The sequence below is a fragment of the Salvelinus sp. IW2-2015 genome, linkage group LG15 (genome assembly GCF_002910315.2).
Source record: "Salvelinus sp. IW2-2015 linkage group LG15, ASM291031v2, whole genome shotgun sequence".
In the NCBI taxonomy this organism is placed as follows: Eukaryota; Metazoa; Chordata; class Actinopteri; order Salmoniformes; family Salmonidae; genus Salvelinus; species Salvelinus sp. IW2-2015.
The window spans coordinates 43,790,816-43,800,042 of record NC_036855.1 but is presented as its reverse complement, the minus strand read 5'-3'; the positions used below and the strand labels follow the sequence as shown (position 1 = coordinate 43,800,042).

Below are 9,227 nucleotides of genomic sequence, written 5' to 3'. Positions count from 1 at the left end.
TGTGTGTGTGTGTGTGTGTGTGTGTGTGTGTGTGTGTGTGTGTGTGTGTGTGAGAGATGGTACATGAATACACAAAACATTGATTGTTTGTGTGTGTGTGTAAGACAGTAAGCTAGGCAAATTCTTGTACCCCCAATATGGAATTAAAGATTTTCTTGATTCATCAGATCCTTCTATTTTTGTGTATTTTGTATTTGAGAATACCGTACATTTTGCCTATGCCTGCTCCCCCTCAACACACATTCTAACGTTACACCTTTCAACATCCTTTGTCAATTGTTGATTCTCTGTTTTTGCAGGAATCTTCTTGCTTGGGTGGAAGGATGGAGGAGTGAACAAAGAGAAGGAGTACAGACGTTATCCAGCCTGCTTACTAAGAAATGTAAATAGCCTATGCTTTGCTGTCTATCTCTGTCTGACTGCCTGACTGACAGATTGCTGAGGGGCGACAGAGTTAGTGTAGTTCCTAGGCTAACCCTAACTTTGTGAAGACCTTAGGTAATGATTAATCATGATTCGTCTCCGTCTTTACAGATCCTGATGGCCTGATTCATTGCCTCTACAGCTGTGCTTGGCCACCCCCTGAGTTACCAGTGACCTATTCTGCCACATCCCAGGGAAAGGAGAGGGCAGAACCACCCCTCCTTAAATCCATACTCATTGACAGTAATATTGATGGTTGATACTCTGATCTTCAATGTGTATAGATWCCTACTAACCAGCTTTGTAAGAACTACAGTAGGGTTGTACTAGCTATGCTGATGATCATKAATGTTTTTTCCTCTGCATCAGATCTCACTGAAACTGGATTCCCCAAGAGGCATGCTGTTCAGCTGTCCATGATTGTYTGAACTTACACTCTTAGAAAAAAAAGATGGTATCTAGAACCTAAGTGTTCATTGGCTGTCCCCATMGGAGAACCCTTTGAAGAACCCTTTTTGGTTCCAGGTATAACTATTTTGGGTTCCATGTAAGAACCCTTTCCACAGGGTTTTACCTGGAACCAAAAAGGGTTATTCTACGGGGACAGCCAAAGAACACTTTTGGAACACTTTTTTCTAAGAGTGTAGTGTAAGTAGATCCAATTAAAATAGCACTTCTAATAATATAAGACTGTAAAGCAAATCAAATCCAATTTKAACTCGCCTTTTTTTTCAGGTCCAAAACCCTTGTGTCCTGATTCAAGAGGTATCTACCTCCCTTGTTGAGTCATGTAAAGTTTATCCCATTTCTCTCCTGCTTATTCTCCCTTTCACTCACTCCAGTGGAGGCTCCTCAGAGGAGGAAGGGGAGGACAATCCTCCTCAGTGAAATTTCATAAAAATWGTGAAACGTGAAAGTATTTTTTTTCGATGAAACTATACTAAATATATTCATGTGTCACCAAATAATTGATTAAAATACACTGCTTTGCAGTGAAGGTCTACAGTAACTTCAACAGCACTGTCTGGGGTAGCACTATGGTGTAGCCAGAGGACAGCTAGCTTCCATCCTTCTCTGGCTACATTGACTTCAATACAAAACCTAGGAGGCTCGTAGGCCTCACCACCTTCCATAGACATACATGGTAATTATGACCACTTACAGAGGACGTGCTCCAACCAATCTATCATGACACAAGGCGAGACCCAGATGCAGACACAGGAGGCAGATGGTTGGAGTCTTACAATGTTTATTAATCCAAAAGGAGTAGGCAAGAGAATGGTCGTGGACAGGCAAAAGGTCAAAATAAGATCAGACTCCAGGAGGTACAGAGTGGCAGACAGGCTCGTAGTCAAGGTAGGCAGAATGGTCAGGCAGGCAAGTATAAAGTCCAGAAACAGGCAAGGGTCAAAACCAGGAGGACTAGAAAAGGGAGAATAGCAAAAAGCAGGAGAACGGGAAAAAMGCYGGTTGACTTGGAAAACAWACAAGACGAACTGGCACAGAGACACAGGAATCACAGGGATAAATACACTGGGGAAAATAAGTGACACCTGGAGGGGATGGAGACAATCACAGGGACAGGTGAAACAGATCAGGGCGTGACACATTCAAATCTTTTGCAGTATGAACTGACATGTTGTCCATCCAATCATAGAATTAGGATCAGAGAACGAACYTGGTGAGTTGTATTGGATTATGCCACAGAGTATTGTGGGGGTTCCATGTGTTGAGAGGCTTGGTGACATTGTTGGATAGAGATTATTAGTGAAGAGTGATCGTTGAAAATGTTTGGGATATTATTCAATATAAATTWGTTTTTTCAAATGACAAGAGACGTAGGAGGTATATTATAAATTGCTTTCTTGGTTTTATAACTTTATTTTTGTGTCCAGTTAGTGCAATGTATTTAAATTTGCCTTGCTAACTTCAGTAGCAAGCTATCTACCAGCACGAGTGTGCAGTTTTCTCCACCAGAATGGTAGAATGGCCAACGCTGCTGAAAATGTAGAATTTTTGTTGAAGAACCCCTTTCATTCTCTGGGGTACATGGAAAAGGKGCAAATTAAAGTGAGGGTTGACCTCTGCCTGAGATCAGTTTTATGAAAAAGGTGAGGGCGTTCAATACCAACTGGTATCAAAAGTATAGCTGGTTAACAGGGAGCCTTTCATAAGGCCGCCTGTATTGCTGGCCTTGCTTGCTTTTTGGAAAGTCTGAGCCTTGGTCGAAAGGTGGTTAAAGTGACCTGAAGAACGTCGATCGTTCAGCTAAACGAAAAAACAAAAGCAGGGCATGCAGGAATTTGTTTAATAATTTWWAAAAAGTACCCCCTTTTTACCCCTTACCACAATTTTGTGGTATCCAATTGTTAGTAGTTACTGTCTTGTCTCATCGCTACAACTCCCGTACGGGCTCGGGAGAGACGAAGGTCAAGAGCCATGCGACCTCCGAAACACAACCCAACCAAGCCGCACTGCTTAACACAGCGCGCATCCAACCCGGAAGCCAGCCGCACCAATGTGTCGGAGGAAACACCGTACACCTAGCAACCTGGTCAGCGTGCACTGCGCCCGGCCCGCCACAGGAGTCCGCTAGTGCGCGATGAGACAAGGATATCCCTACCGGCCAAACCCTCCCTAACCCGGACGACGCTAGGCCAATTGTGCGTCGCCCCATGCGACAGAGCCTGGGCTCGAACCCAGAGTCTCTGGTGGCACAGCCTTAGACCACTGCGCCACCCAGGAGGCCCGGGCATGCAGGAATTTGCTTTTAGAGGACACAACGAGAGAGTAAGTTACTTGTAGAGAGTAACGAGAGAGTAAGTCCTTGTAGTTGCCCTTAACAAGGGCAACTACAAGGAGTTTGCAGAGGTTTTTGCACGTCACGATGCTTTACTTGCTGAACATATCGAACTTTCGACTGTCTTTTCTGGGATGTCAAAAATATTTCTGACTGATTTGATAGCTTCCATCGCATCATCCATTAAAAGTTACATTGAAGAGGTTGACGCAGCACATTTTTCGCGTGCGCTCAGGTAAGCTTTCCACTTTCCTCCGGTATTTATTTAGCAAAGATGATAACACGCAAGCAGCCTAGGTTACAACTAAACATTAGAAATCTGACATGCTGTATAAAAACAAAACTATTTTTCAGTCTGATCAACTGTTAAAAATTGCCCCACCGCTCTGGGTGCCACCAGTCTGCTTGCAGCTGACAGTTATCGTCAGGTATGTGGTTGATCAGGGCTTTATTCAGGAATGTTTCATGGGATACTTTGATGTGTCAAGTGGGCGAGATGCGCAGTCTGTGTTTGACTTTATGAATTTTGAGATGTCTGAGATTAAGTTCATAGAGAAACTCGTTGTCCAAACCTACGATGGAGCGGCAATAATGGAATGCATCTTCTATTTGTATTTACAGCTAAGTCCCCTCCTGTTCCCTGATTTAAGAGGTGATGACTACTCCACTCCCCTACCATTATCAACTTTCTCCTGACATGAACTGAAGCCACGTCTCATGTGCCTGCTCATCCACTGGCACATTTAATGTTTCCCCTCCAAGCACTGTGAGTACGCCCTGTCAATTTTCTCTCATTACTGTATGTAGAGTCAATCAGATACACAATCACATTATTACACATCAATGATTTTACTCCTTGCTTGGACTAACTCATTCTTAGCTCTTTTGTCTAACTGTGTAGTGTGTTGTCTTGTTGTTTTTTGTTTTCCCAGTCAAATCCTGTCTTGCACTGGTCAAGCCTCTGAACACCTCAACTCATGCCTCATACCCTCATTCAATCACCGCTGTGATCCCTTTCTGACACAGTGTAAGTAGCGCTCTCATTCCCATTCCCCATAATATTGTACTATAAATGTATTTTATTAAATGCATTAGGTTAAAATAATTAGTCTTTGACGATTTTTGAAACACTCTTTGTCGCCTATACCGTGGGTCTCCTATCCTAAATTTTTCAAGTCACCAGCATCCACTGGCTCACTCACACATATGTGCAGTTGCAGAGAAGAGCAAGCGATTTGCCAATTACACACTGTTTGTTGCAGAAATGATATGACTAGCACGTTGCAGATATGACCCAGATGCAGACAGTGTCGAAGAAACAAACGTTTATTTCAATAACAGGGGCAGGCAAACGACAGGTCAAAGGCAGGCAGGGGTCAATAATCCAGAGAGGGTGCAAAGGGTCCACAACGTCAGGCAGGGGTCAATGATCCAGTAAGGTGAGGTAAGGTACAGAACGGCAGGCAGGCTCCGGGCAGGCAGAACTGTCAAAACCAGGAAGGACTARAAAATAGGAGCAAGAAACATGCAGGAGCAGGGGAACTAACACTGGTAGGGAGACAGGAGACAAAGGGCTGTGAGACATGGGTTTAACACTGGACACATGAAAGGTGGGATATACAGTTGAAGTCGGAGGTTTACATACACCTTAGCCAAATGCATTTAAACTCAGTTTCACAATTCCTGACATTTAATCCTAGTAAAAATTCCCTGTCTTAGGTCAGTTAGGATCACCACTTTATTTTAAGAATGTGAAATGTCAGAATAATAGTAGAGTGATTTATTTTAGCTTTTATTTATTTCATCACATTCCCAGTGGGTCAGAAGTTTACATACACTCAATAGAATTGTAGCATTGCTTTAAATTGTTTAACTTTGGTCAAATGTTTCGGGTAGCCTTCCACAAGCTTCCCACAATAAATTGGGTGAATTTTCCTCCTGACAGAACTGGTGTAACTGAGTCAGGTTTGTAGGCCTCCTTGCACGCACATGCTTTTTCAGTTCTGCCACAAATGTTCTATTGGATAGTCAGGGCTTATTGATGGCCACTCCAAAATGCCTGTGTTGGTCTTTTTGGCCGAAGCTTGGAAGTAGTTGCTTTTGTGTTATGTGCCATTGTTAAAACCCATTGTGCGACTTAAGCGTTAGCGTTTCTGGACTTGGAGGCGTGAGAGTTGTTGCTTCAATATAGTCACATAAATGCCCTCCCGCATGATTGCAAGTCGATTGGGGGACCAGTCCCCTCCTGGCCCAGGCCAATAGGAACCCACCACAGAGGAGGCGGCCACCCCCGTTGCGGGGGCACGACGTGACCGCGAATGGGCGGGCCGCGCTCCGGATTAGTGCTAATAGATGTGTATGTAGTTCTGTTTGTCTGGACACCGCAGGAAGAATACCAACCTAGTATTAATGTGATTGTTGTGTTATATTACTACATCCACTACACAAGCATAAACCTAGTCCGTGTGGGGGGGTTTGCCTCAGTGGATTACCAGAGGATGTAGGTAACAGGGGATAATACTACGAGTCCGATAACTTATAATGTTATTGCCTAATGGAGGAGATCCTTATCTCACACTGTGTGTCCTCCATTACCATATTGTGCGAAAATAAGTATTTACACTTCCTATAACTTGATGTAAACGGCGTTCGCGCGGTCGACGTCACCGGCTTTCTAGCCACCACCGATCCACTTTCATTTCCATTTGTTCTTGCTTTGTCTTATCCACCTGGCTTCACTCAACCAATTACTTGTTTATTATTTAACCCTCTGTTCCCCATGTTGTGTTCGTGAGTGATTGTTTATGTAATTCGGTCCATGTTTGTGGGCTATCATTTATTGCTCATGTAAATTTGTATTTTTTGAGTAAGTACTTTGATTACTCATATCTGCTGTCCTGCGCCTGACTCCCTACACCAGCTACACATAGACCCTTAAAGTGCTTCACGGTTGGGATGGTGTTCTTCGGCTTGCAAGCCTCCCTTTTTCCCCAAACATAATGATGGTCATTATGCCAAACAGTTCTATTTTGTTTCATCATACCAGAGGACATTTCTCCAAAAATACGATCTTTTCCTATTGCAGTTGCTAACCATAGTCTGGCTTTTTTATGGCGGTTTTGGAGCATGGCTTCTCTTGCTGAGCGGCCTTTCAGGTTATGTGGATAGATACTTTGTTCCTGTTTCCTCCAGCATCTTCACAAAGTCCTTGCTGGTTGGGATTGATTTGCACTTTTCGCACCAAAGTACGTTCATCTCTAGGAGACAGAACGCGTCTCCTTCCTGAGCGGTATGACGGCTGCGTGGGCCCATCGTGTTTATACTTGCGTACTATTGTTTGTACAGATGAACGTGGTACCTTCAGGCGTTTTGGAAATTGCTCCCAAGGATGAACCAGACTTGTGGAGGTCTAGGCTGATTTATTTAGATTTTCCCATGATGTCAAGCAAAAAGGCACTGAGTTTGAAGTTAGGCCTTGAAATACATTCACAAATCACCTCCAATTGACTCAAATGATGTCAATTAGCCTTCAGAAGCTTCAAAAGCCATAATTTTCTGGAATTTTCAAAGATGTTTAACTTCTTATGGCTGGGGCAGTATTGAGTAGCTTGGATTGAAGGTATCTGTATGGCGCCAGAAGATATGCGGGAGAACATTCCTCCGTCAAATCCAAATCCCAGCATGCCATATAACAGTATATGCCATTATGATTTAGTTGGTGGATAGAAAACTGACTCTAAATTGCCCTAACGAACACATCTTGTTGATTAGCATCACTACTTATACCCAAGAAGACTGGAGGTTTAGAACATTGCTGTCGTGCCGTCCAGAGAAAGGGTAAAATGCAAGCTTCAACTACCCAAATACTGAGCAAGTCATAAAGAATGCTGATGAAAATCTAGAGACAGAATGAGAAATATACGCTTCTCAGCTTTGTATGTATTCACCCGGGGGCAGTTCCCCAATGAAAGCCCCTTTGAAGTTACTCCCAAGTCAAAAATTTACTGGACATCGATAGCAACAGCCTAGCTGAGGTCCTCAACATTTACCGTAGATGCAGATCTTTCTAATGATCGGTATGAATCGTATGGTCTCCTATTATGAGCCCAGGTGTCCGTGGATGTGAATGGTAATAGTGACAGACGCAAATCGATACCTACGAGGGTTTCTAGCGTCCAGAGCAGAGCCCATACTTCATGCGAGCGCATGATATGAATCCTTTCCCCTCATCCTTTAAGTACAGCCAAGGTGTCGCCGTTCGAATATACATCTCGTGAGAAGTACAGAGAATGGTACCATAACGACACTTTTTTAGAAAGCGTTCTGCTAAGTGATCCCATATTGATAGAGATAAAAAAATCCCCTCCATCCTGTCAGCTTATGTTGATTCAGTACTATTTAGTGCTTTTGCAATCGCTGTTATGACGGAGTCTTGAACCTCACCAAGTTAGATATACTTTTTGAATCGTAACAGTTGTATCCGAACCTGGAGTTACCTCATGTTACAACGGCATCAAATGAACGATCTGTCCCATAAAGTCACTACAACGCAAAACCCCTAAAAGACGAAAGAGTGTGCGAGTGTAACAAATAAGTCTTACTGAAACGTGTGACCCCCTTGGGTAATTATACGAACAGAAGAACAAAACATTTGTATAGTCCGGGTGAAACTGAGCCTGCGCTAAGAGAGCGTCTGTATGTTAGATCAGTCAAAGTCATCGGAAATAGCATTATGCATTAGGGAATCTCGTTTTTATCGGATATACGACCATGATCATTCGCTGAAAATTAGGAGATTCCTCATCTACTGTGCTTGAAAGCGATGACGGTCATTCTGAGCATAATGTTAGTTTCATGTGCTGTGCACTGCTGTAAACATCAAGGTGTCTTAGAGAGAATCAGAGTGCACCATCATCAGAGGATACTATCTCTGTATCAAGATAGAAATTATATATAGAATCCATGTTTGTTTGATTATACCTAACTGTGATTCATCTATCTATCTTTTTAGATGAGTTTTTTTGCTGTTAATGATTGCTGGCTATTGTCAAAATAGTGCACTACATTGTTGTAGAAATATCTTAGATACTTACAGTGCACGTTGGAGCTAGAATAACAAGCATTCTGCTACACCCGCCCAAATAACCAGTCTGCTAACACGTGTTATTTGTCGCAATCCAAAAGTTGGAAATTGTTTGTTTTTGGTTTAAACTTAGTCGAATAGGATTATACTAGTTCTGCCTCTTTGAAATGATCTCATATTTTTGCCACTAATCTAATATATTGAAATTCCAATATTATCTAAACAAAACATACATAGTTAAGTATAATAGATAGAACATGAAGTACGATCACTTCAATCTCGAACAGAAGATGACGTGAGTTCGAACAAACTTTGTGGTACCTGTATGGAGTAAGTTCGAAACGGATACTATGGTTCCACCTGCCTGTCCCTGTTTGTTTGTACTTTTCATCGTATTTTCACGAAGTGTACATACACTGCTTCTAACAAAAACCTGCTTGTTTTATGCTTGCTACTAATAATGGCTCGTATATATTGTTAATCGCACTATACTCTAGAAATCTGATAGACATTCCTTACATTGCCGCCTCACCTAATGTGGTACAGGACCTTGCTTATGTTGTGTTATAAGTAACTGTTTAAAGAGAGCAAATAAAAACACCCAAATCTGAAAACTAGCCACGATAACTAGCTACTAGCTAGTAGTCAGTTAGCCACTTGCTCAGATCTTTCCACCTCAGCTATCTCAAAGGCCATGTCACAGCCTACGACATACTGCTCTCGAGTACCAGAGACCCGCCATCAAATAGCGCTGCCAGTCTGGCTAAGTGACATATGAGTCTCAAGAACGCACTCCATGGTAGACTATTAAATTAGGATGACTCTTTTTCCTCCTTTATCACACATTAACCGGCTTCCTGAGCTGCATACTCTGTGGAAAGCAATGATAGGTTACCCACTGCCGAAGGACTCACTAACAAA

General features: G+C 42.6%; 1 long non-coding RNA gene across 1 annotated transcript in view; it reads left to right on the top strand.

Moving 5' to 3' along the window:
• Positions 1-2,975, top strand: part of LOC111975170 (uncharacterized) — a 21,722-nt gene extending 18,747 nt beyond the window's left edge. Inside the window, exons 2-3 of the long non-coding RNA XR_002878771.2 lie at positions 300-382; positions 535-2,975. This is a non-coding gene — a long non-coding RNA (uncharacterized lncRNA). The remainder of the gene's footprint in view (positions 1-299; positions 383-534) is intronic.
• Positions 2,976-9,227: the final 6,252 nt, after the last annotated feature.